Consider the following 11,127-nt stretch of genomic DNA (forward strand, 5'->3'; position numbering starts at 1 on the left):
GTCTATCAAAGAAAGTGATGTGATACCTGCCTTGAGAAAATATTGATTCATATGTACATTCTAACTGAAATACATGGGAATTCTGATGATCTGCGGATGAGGTAACACCTGAATCTTCCCAATCCACTCTGGAACAGAACTATTTCACAGAGGAGAAATTGACAATGTCAGAAGGAAATGAAGAAAGAAATCATAATAAGATTAAAATTTGAGTAGTCTTGTAGGATAAATAGACTTGGAAATGTGGAAGTGTGGTTACTATAAAGTGAGAAATAGTTAACAGAACTGCCTCATATCAAAACCTAAATAAGACAGAAAAGATTTCAACATATTTTCTCTTCTTACCTTTTTAAAATAAAAGATGATATTCATACTGAAAAGTAATAAAATCATAAAGTTTATTACTTATTAGAGATAACACCCTTGTAACTACCACATCAGTCAAGAAATAGAACATTTCCAGGATGTTCAAGGTTTTTGCTCATTTAGCTTTCTAATTCATACCCCCTTTCTCCTTCCAAATATCTCTACCACCTTGACCTCTAACACTGTAGTTTAGTTTTTCTTGTTTTTAAAATGTGTATAACCAGAATAATGCAAAATTTTTGGTGTCTAGTTTATTTTGGTCACGTCTTTGTGAGAGTGATCCAAGAATTCCTCTCCATCTTATTGACACTAGCTAAACTACATGCTTGGCCTTCCCTGGTAGCTATGCTGGTAAAGAATTTGCCTGAGATGCAGGAGACCCCGGTTTGATTCTTGGGTCGGGAAGATCCTCTGGAGAAGGGATAGGCTACCCACTCCAGTATTCTTGGACTTTCCTGGTGGCTCAGATGGTAAAGAATCTGCTTGCATGCGGGAGACCTGGTTTTGTTTTCTGGGTTGGAAAGATCCCCTGGAGGAGGGCATGGCAACCCACTCCAGTGTGCTTGCCTAGGGAATCCCCATGGACAGAGGAGCCTGGTGAGCTACAGCCCATGGGGTCACAAAGAGTTAGACACGACTGAGTGATTAAACATAGCACAGCACAAGCTAGATGTTTCAGTTCAGTTCAGTTCAGTCACTCAGTCGTGTCTGACTCTTTGCAATCCCATGGACTGTAGCGCGCCAGGCCTCCTGTGCATCACCAACTCCCAGAGTCTACTCAGACTCATGTCCATTGAGTCGGTGATGCTATCCGACTACCTCATCCTCTGTCGTCCCCTTCTCCTCCCGCCTTCAATGTCAATGAGGGCTTTCCAAGTGGTGCTTGTGGTAAAGAACCTGTGTGCCAATGCAGGAGACTTAAGAGACACAGATCGCTCCCTGGGTAGGGAAGATCCCCTGGAGAAGGGTAACCCACTCCAGTATTCTTGCCTGGAGAATCCCATGGACAGAGGAGCCTGGCCGGCTATGGTCCATAGGGTCGCAAAGAGTCGGACACAGCTGAAGCTACTAAGCATTCATGCCTGCAAGCTAAAAGCAAATTACTACTGTGGCCCACAGATAAGACACATGGATTGACTGAAATCCATGGGGGCCCAGTTGTGATACAGTATCCACTTGGATGCTGAGGTGGAGTCAACTCTACCCAAAACAAAATGGCTAGCAATGATGATCTATAGGAAATTTTAAAATGCTGAACTTCTAGAATGAACTTTAGGAAAGTAGTGATGCCTATCAATAATGTTTCATGTTTGTCTTTGCTTTGTTTTGCTATTTTCTCAAGTTTACTCTTTCTGAATGAATCTTCCACTGATCTACATGTACAAGTTTATTTTGAAGCACAGTGAAAAGATGAGAATGATCTTTTTGTATACCTATTGTGTACCTATTGTAATCAACTAAAGTACACATTTAGGGGGGTTGTGTTTAGAAATCTTCAAGTCTAAATTCAGCAAGAAAGAATGTTTATAATAGAGGCATAATGAGTTCCCCTAGCTCTGATCTGTAAACATTGAGCACATCCACCACCTCTGAATTACTGTTTCTGATGTTGAATGAACCTCTTGTTAAGAATATAGCAGAATTTGCTTTAGTGAAAGAGTTATTAATAGTAGTGTAGCTGAGATATAAGGAGGACAGGAAAATGAGGATAGTTAGTGTTAACACCAAGGGAATAAGCATACTTATTATTAACTTAACTGGACTTCTGTTAACTCTCTTTTTTTTTCATTTTTTATTTTGAAATTAACATAAATTGACAGGAAAAATACACAGTACCGGGATCTCCCTTGTAATAACTTACATAACTAGAGCACAACATCAAAACCAAGATACTAACATTAGTTCAATCGATAGCTCTTATACAGATTTCACATGCATATGTGTGTGTGTGTGTGTGTGTGTATATATATATATATATACCCATATATATACAAATGTATGTGTGTGCTCAGTCACTAAGTCATGTCCAACTCTGTAACCCTATGGATTTTAGCCCACCAGGCTCCTCTGTCCACGGGATTTTTCTGGCAAGAATACTGGAGTGGGTTGCCGTTTCCTTCTCCAGGGGATCTTCCCAACCAGGGATCAAACACACACCTCCTGCATCTCCAGTAAGCAGATTCTTTACCGCTGAGCCACCTGGGAAGCCCCATATGTGTATATAGTTTTATAGGATTTTATCACATATGCAAATTCATGTAAGCACCATCACATAATCTGTTTTGGTATTCTATAAAATAATTATCACCAATTATTTTATTACTCTGAAATGGTATTATTAAAGGCAAGATAAATAACTGAAACCTTGTTTATCAATTTTCATTTTAATGAACTGGTTTGGTAGGGAAGAATGTTAACATTTGCTGAGCACACATAACATACTTATTGTAGTGTTGACTATGTATGTTTTATATACCTTAAGTAGATGATTATATTTAATCCTAGGGAAGTATTTTGGTATTTCACAAATTTACTGATGCAGAAATTTATTAATACACTAGAAATTCTCTATGCAATACCTTCTTTAAGGTAAAAATCACACAAGTATACCTAGCAATAGGAAATCATTTAAACTTCTCCCACCTCTGAATAATCTTGTCTTACAGATAAAGATCCTGACATCATTTAAAGTTGAGTAGCTGGCCTCTTATTGGTCATTCAGTTCCACTGAAGAAAGTTTTCTAAAAATTAATTGGGGTTGTTCTTTAACAGGTCTTACTCTGGCTTTCTCTAAGAAGTAGAGATGATCACCTCAGGGCTTCAATCAAGTGAGAAATATTTGCTATTGGTGAGAACATGATTTTCAGATTTTATTCAACATATTATTTTAATTTGATCTCTGACATGCTACCCACTATCTTTATATTATTGGTTTTGGATACTGCATAGTTGTTTTTACAAGTATGGTATCATTTTACATTTGCAATTTTACCTGACAGTTACAAATACAATCATAGATTTTAACCAGACACATTACACAAACAAATGTCCCTTTTTGCATGAAGTTAAAAGTACCAGGGGTACTGGTAGTACTCAGTTAAGTTCAGTTCTTTGAGACTCCATAGACTATATCCCACCACACTCCTCTGTCCATGGAATTTTCCAGGAAGAATACTGGAGTGAGTTGCCATTTCCTCCTCCAGGTGATCTTTTCAACCCAGGGATTGAACTTGCATCTCTTGCATATTCTGCATTGACAGGTGGCTTCTTTACCACTGCACCACCAGGGAAGCCCTACCAAGAGTACTGCTGCTGCTGCTGCTAAGTTGCTTCAGTCATGTCCGACTGTGTGCGACCCCATAGATGGTGGCTCACCAGGCTCCCCCATCCCTGGGATTCTCCAGGCAAGAACACTGGAATGGGTTGCCATTTCCTTCTCCAATGCATGAAAGTGAAAAGTGAAAGTGAAGTCACTCAGTCGTGTCCGACTCTTAGCAACCCCATGGACTGCAGCCTACCAGGCTCCTTCGTCCATGGGATTTTCCAGGCAAGAGTACTGTTATTGCCTTCTCCGACCAAGAGTACTGCTTCCCATCAAAAGAAATAAAAGGACAAATGAGCAAGAAAACCACAGCAGCAGCCAATTCTGCATCTGGTTCAGATATAACTTAGACTCAAAAAAGAAATAAAACAATGTGAAAGTTTTGTACATATCTAAATCTTTCTCAGCACTTGACTCTGCCTGATAGCTATTTTATAAAGTGAGATGTCAACAGAGAAAAAAAGAAGCATTCAGATAATAATGATCTAACAGCTAACATATATTTTAGATAAAACATTGTCACTCTCTGATTGTGTGGAGTTAGGAGAGGCTTATAAAACCAGAGTGATGAGAACACACAATTTGTTTCAAAATTTCTTAACGTCAACCCTTAAACCAGGGATCCCCAGCCTCTGGGATCTAATGGCTGGTCGAGCTGATTTAATAATAATAGAGATAAAGCGCACAATAGATGTAATGCGCTTGAATCATCCCCAAACCATCTCCCTCAACTCAGTCCATGGAAAAATTGTCTTCCATGAAACCAGTAACTGGTGCCAAAAAGACTGGCGACCTCTGTCTTGATGTTCATCTCTTCTAATTGATAAATTCCATCACCTAAGACTTAAGCAAAGTGTAAAAGCTTCACAAAAGAGCTGCAGAGAGCTTGCTTTTTGGCTGCAGCTGTAGCTTGTTGCACCCCACGCAGCTGGAAACAGTGTCTCTGTGGTGAGCTGTTGGAGAGCCTTTGCGTTCTCACTAAAAAAACTGGTCACTTTTTGAGATTGAAAGCTCAAGTATTTTTTACTAAGTATCATTAAAATGGCACTGAGCCTCTTTCTCGGCCTCTAAGCCAAGCTTTTCTACACTGAAAAGCTCTACAGTCAGAATCTGTTGATGAAATGGGCATAAAGAAAAAGAAAGCGAAAATAAAAGGATTCTCTAAGAATAATAAGATGTATCAGTACCCAAACAGGAGATGATTCATCAATAAAAATCTGTCAGTTTCAAGAACTCAACTTTTCACTTTTATGCAAAGCACTCAACCAGCAGTGAGTGTCAATTTACACATTACCAAGCTCCACTAGCCTGAAATGAATCTTGGAAAAGAAGGATTCACATAAAGGATTATTGTTAAAATTTTATAATTTATTCTTTAATTCTTCAGTTGACAGGTGGTCTATAATTTATTATAGTTAACACACTTAATAATTATCTGTAAAATAGTAAGCTATTTTGGTGTTTATGCCAGCTTCATGTGAGATATTTTGCATAATTTACCTTTATAATCTTCATTTACTCTGTTATTATTAGCATTATTTCTTAAATTTCATAGCTGAAGACACATAATTATCAAAGAAATAAGCTCCAAGTCAACTAACTAGCAATGGCTGAGCTGAGTCTCATTAAGTTCTGTCGATCTGCAACAGATAAAAATGTGGAGAGTTACTTTGCATACTTGTAGGAGAATATATGCTATTTTGCCTCAGTTACCCTGGTAATTTTGAGTCTTTATTCGATTTTAGATACATAAATAACCACAGATGTTTTGGATATTACTACATATGCAAGTATGTAAATACTTACATAGTAATTAATATTACATAATAATTAAATTGTAATTTTATATTTGCATACTTAGAAGCACAAGCTGGAATCAAGATTGCCAGGAGAAATATCAATAACCTCAGATATGCAGATGACACCACCCTTATAGCAGAAAGCAAAGAAGAACTAAAAAGCCTCTTGATGAAAGTGAGAGAGGAGAGTGAAAAGTTGGCTTAAAGCTCAACATTCAGAAAACTAAGATCATGGCATCTGGTCCCATCACTTCATGGGAAATAGATGGGGAAACAGTGGCTGACTTTATTTTTGGGGGCTCCAAAATCACTGCAGATGGTGACTGCAGCCATGAAATTAAAAGACTCTTACTCCTTGAAAGGAAAGTTATGATCAAACTAGACAGCATGTTAAAAAGCAGAGACATTACTTTGTCAACAAATGTCCATCTAGTCAAGGCTATAGTTTTTCCAGTGGTCATGTATGGATGTGAGAATTGGACTATAAAGAAAGCTGAGCGCCGAAGAATTGATGCTTTTGAGCTGTGGTGTTGGAGAAGACTCTTGAGAGTCCCTTGGACTGCAAGGAGATCCAACCAGTCCATCCTAAAGGAAATCAGTCCTGGGTGTTCATTGGAAGGACTGATGTTGAAGCTGAAACTCCAATACTTTGGCCACCTCATGCGAAGAGTTGATTCATTGGAAAAGACCCTAATGCTGGGAAGGATTGGGGGCAGGAGGAGAAGGGGACGACAGAGGATGAGATGGCTGGATGGCATCACCGACTCGATGGACATGAGTTTGGGTAAACTCCAGAAGTTGGTGATGGACAGGGAGGCCTGGCATGCTGCGATTCACGGGGTCGCAAAGAGTCGGACATGACTGAGCGACTGGACTGACTGACAGTATACAAACTACATGCATCCTTGACTGTGAAATATCTGATTGTTCTCATGGAGGTAAACCCCAGATTTGGACAAATAATTAAATCAGGCTATTACCATAATTTTTGTACAACCTAAGAGTAGTTTTTAAAGTCTCAGGAAGCTTTTAGTTATATGCTTTGTCTCCTGGTTTCTCTATTTTCATGCCTTGTGCCTTCTAAGAAGCACAATTTAATTTTTAGAAATATCTGTCTGTATACATGAATTTCATGATAATTGCATACATAAAATAAATTCACTTGAAGATGATATCGGCACCAAGATGGATGGTCCGTTTTAGAATTTATTTGTATTTCTTTGAAGTTAGATTTCATGGGGGGAAAAGAGATTTTACCTTATTCCCTCCTTCTACTATTTGCATGTATGTGTGTTTATATGTGAGCATGGGTGTGGGTGTATATGAGGTAAGAGAGGTGAAAAATCTTTGACCAAAATGGTGTAAATGCAAAGATAGAAGTAAGCTTTATAATTTGACTGTAGCAATTACAGAATATTTCCTGTTCACTACATGTGGATGTCATGTTTACAGTGTTTCAACAGGCACTAGGGGTAGAATGATGTGAATATATATGTTAAGATCTTTGTTTACTAGAAAGGTTAGAGAATTATAGCACATTTTATCAACAACATCAGAGAGGTAAATATAAGAATTAGGTACTATAAGTGTGCTTCATGACATAAAGTAGAAAATATGACTTATAACTTTGTTGAGAAAAACTTTGTTAAGGAATTTGTATCCTGTTCCCTTAGGATAGTCAAAAATTTTATATCAAATATATAAAGTTCTATAATGTACTTATTTAATATGATTTTTTCTTGGTTATAGACTCCTTCAGAGAGTTGGAAACTAAAAAAAAAAAAGGAACAGAAATGGCCTGTGAATGGCCTGTGTTCTCTTTACACATATACCTCTTATAGTTTCATTTTGCTTCATTGCACTTCACAGATATTGTGGAATTTTTAGGGTTTTTGCTTTGTTTTGTTTTGTTACAGATTGAAGTTTTGTAACCAACCACAATATTCCCTTAAGTCAAGGCTAGTCCAGAGCAAGGCTCTAAATCTCTTCAATTCCAAGAAAGCTGAGAGGGATGAGGAAGTTGCAGAAAAAAATTTTAAACTAGTAGAGATTAATTTATGAGATTTAAGGAAAGAAGCTCTCTCTATAACACATGAGTGCCAAGTGAAGCAGGGCTTCCCTAGTGGCTCAGACAGTAAAGAATCCATCTGCAATGAGGGTGACTTGGTTCAATCCCTAGGTTGGGAAGATACCCTGGAGAAGAGAATGGCAACCCACTCCAGTATTCTTGCCTGGAGCTTTCCACGGACAGAAGAGACTGGCAGGCTACAGACCATGGGGTTCCAAAAAATCTGACACTGACTGAGAAACTTTCACTTTCCCTTTCTTCACAGCCAAGTGAAGCAGCAAGTGCTGATGTAGAAGGTGAGGCAAGTTTTACAGAAGATCTAGCTAAGATGATTAATAAGGTGACTACACTAAACAACAGATTTTCAAAGTAGGTGAAGTAACCTTATATTGGAAAAGGTGCCATTTATAGCTGGAGAGAAGTCAATGCCTGGCTTCAAAGTTTCAAAGGATAGGTTAACTCTCTTGTTAGGGGCTAATATAGCTAATGACTTGAAGTTGAAGCCAGTGTTAATCTATCATTCTGAAAATTCTAGGGCTCTTTAGAATTATGCTGATTCTACTCTGCCTGTGCTCTATAAGTGGGACAACAAAGCCTGGATGACAGCATATCTGTTTACAACACGGTTTATTTTAAGCCCACTTTTGAGACTACTGCTCAAAAAATAAGAATCCGGGGGAGAGCAGAAGATGGCGGAGGAATAGGACGGGGAGACCACTCTCTCCTCCACAAATTTATCGAAAGAACATCTGAACGCTGACCAAACTTCACAAAACTACTTCTGAAGGCTGGCTGAGGACGTCAGGCTTTCACAAAAACTGCGCATTATCTTCAAAAGAGGTAGGAGAAATTATAAAAGATAAAAAGAGAGACAAAAGAGTTAGGGACGGAGACCCGTCCCGGGGAGGGAGTCGTAAAAGAGGAGGAATTTCCAAGCACCAGGAAACCCTCTCACCGGCGGGTGTGGGGGAGGATTTTTTATCTCGGAGGGCAACGTAACTGGGAGGAAAAAATAAATAAAATCGACAGATTACGTGCCTAAAGCAACTCCCAGCAAAGAACCCCAGACGCTCGCATCATCCGCCACCAGCAAGTGGGGGCTGAACGGAGAGGAGCGGGCGGCATTGCCTAGGGTAAGGACCGGGCCCGAGTGCCCCGAGGGCAATCTGAGGGAGCTAACGTGAGATAGTAACCTAAACTGTGGGACAGCGAGAGAGAGAACTATCCCGCGAAAAGCCCAACTCTAAGGCACTGCCGGCCCGCTCACAGAACAAAGGACTGAGCGATACCAGAGGAGAGCTAGCCGGCTGCGGACCGCGCCATCCCCCGCCGGACACAGCGGGCAGGCGGGGCCCGCCAGAGCCGGAAAGGGGCAAACTCGGCTCCAGAGAGGGCACCCCCTACCAAACTGCAAACAGGCTCCCAGTTTTTTAAGCAAAGACTGCCTGAGATCCCGGAGGGTCGACAGCAGCCGGGAGGGTCGCAGCCAGAGACCAGCTCCCCAGAACCGACACAAAGCACACCGGAGCCGGGCGCGCCCGTAAACCGAGGCGGGGACCAGGGAGGTGATAAGCCGCACCGCCCCAACAGGGGACAGCGCCCTCGCCAAACTCCTGGCCGCCTGGGCAGCTCCGACCGGGAACGGCATAAGCCGCGGGCAAAATCGAGTCTGCGCCTTTGTGGAGTAACCGGGAGCCTGAACCTGAGCGGCTTAGTCCTGGGAAGTGCACGCAGCTCAGGGCCCGCTCCCCGGCCTAGTAACCTGAAGCCTGAGCAGGGTAGACGGGGAAAGCACACACGCCGTGAGCGGGGGCGAACCCAGTGCGGCCGAGACACTGCGAGCTTACCACACACACGCCAGAATTGCAGTGTTCCTTCCTCCCCACAGCACGATTGAACAAGCGAACCTAAAGAGATCACCTCCACCGCTTTGTTGCAGGGCGGAAATTAGATACTGAAGAGATCTCCAAACAGAAGCCAAATAAACAGAGGGAAGTGCTTTGGAAGGGACAGGCCAACAGATTAAGATCCCTGTAGCTAATACCGACTGCATTAAAAAGGACCTACAGATCTTGAAAAGTATAAGCAGGAATAAGGATCTATCTAAAACTGAGCAGATCCCACACTGCTCACAACAGCTCCAGAGAAAGTCCGGGATATATATATTTTTTACTATTATTATTTTTTTTAATTTTTTTAATTTTTTTTTTTTTTAATTAAAAAAAAAAATTTTTTTTCTCTTCTTTCCTTTTTCTTCAAGCCCTCTATTACACCTTTAACTTTCATTTTCATAACCCACTATTAACTTGCAAAAAAAAAAAAAAAAACCCTATTTTTGAAGCAAACTACATACATATATCTTATACCTTTTGTGTTTTTTTTTTTTAATGTTTTTTTCCTGTTCTACATTTTTTTACTGTTTCTTTTTTTACTGTTTTACTGTTTTTTTTTCTTTTTACACTGTTCCCTTTTTTCTTTTTTTTTTTTTTTTTTTTTTTTTTTTAGATTGTAAGTTTTATAAGAGTCTAACCTCTACTCTAGATTTTTAATCTGTGTTTTACATATTTGATATCAACTTTGTACATTTAAGAACCCAATCTTTAGGACCCATTTTTACTCAGGAGTGTGATCACTGGCCTGATCACTCTCTCCCCCTATTGATGCTCTTTCTTCTCCCCCAGGGAACCTCTATCTCCCACCCTCCTCCTTCTCTTCTCAACCCAATTCTGTGAATCTCTGAGGGTGTTCTGGGTACCGGAGAACACTTCAGGAACAGCATACTGCCCAGATCTCTCTCTCCCCTCTTAATTCCTCCCTTTCTACTCATGCTCACCTCTGTTACCTTCCTCCCCCCTCTCTATGTATCTCTGTGAATCACTCTGAGGGTTCCAAACTGTGGAAAGCACAGAGGGAAGTGCTTACTGGCTAGATTGCTCTCTCCACATTTGAATTCCCCTCTTCCCCTCCTGGTCACTACAACCCACCCCCCCCCACCTCATCTCTCCATGTAACTCAGTGAACCTTTCTGGGTATCCCTCACTGTGGAGAATCTTTTCACCATTAACCTAAAAGTTTTATTATTGAGGCTGTATGGAAGGAGAAGTCTTGAGGCTACTGCAAGAATAAGACTGAAAGCCAGGGGAAACATTAATTAATAAGAGACCATCCAATAGCCTCCATAAATTCACTGAAACCAAGCTCCACCCAAGAGATAATAAGTTCCAGAGCAAGACATACCACGCAAATTCTCCAGCAACGCAGGAACATAGACCTGAGCATCAATATACAGGCTGCCCAGAGGCACACCAAATCCATAGACATCTCAAAAATTAATACTGGTCACTCCATTACACTCAAGAGAGCAGAAATCCAGCTCCACCCACCAGAACACCGACACAAGCTCCCCCAACCAGGAAACCTTGACAAGCCACCTGTCCAACCCCAACCGCAGTGAGGAACCTCCACAACAAAGAGGAACTTCATACTACCAGAATACAGAAGGGCCACGCCTAACACAGCAATCTAAACAAGATGAAAAGGCAGAGAAATACTCAGCAAGTAAAGGAAAATGA

Source organism: Giraffa tippelskirchi, chromosome 4, assembly GCF_054371585.1.
Source record: "Giraffa tippelskirchi isolate mGirTip1 chromosome 4, T2T-mGirTip1v1.2.pri, whole genome shotgun sequence".
In the NCBI taxonomy this organism is placed as follows: domain Eukaryota; kingdom Metazoa; phylum Chordata; class Mammalia; order Artiodactyla; family Giraffidae; genus Giraffa; species Giraffa tippelskirchi.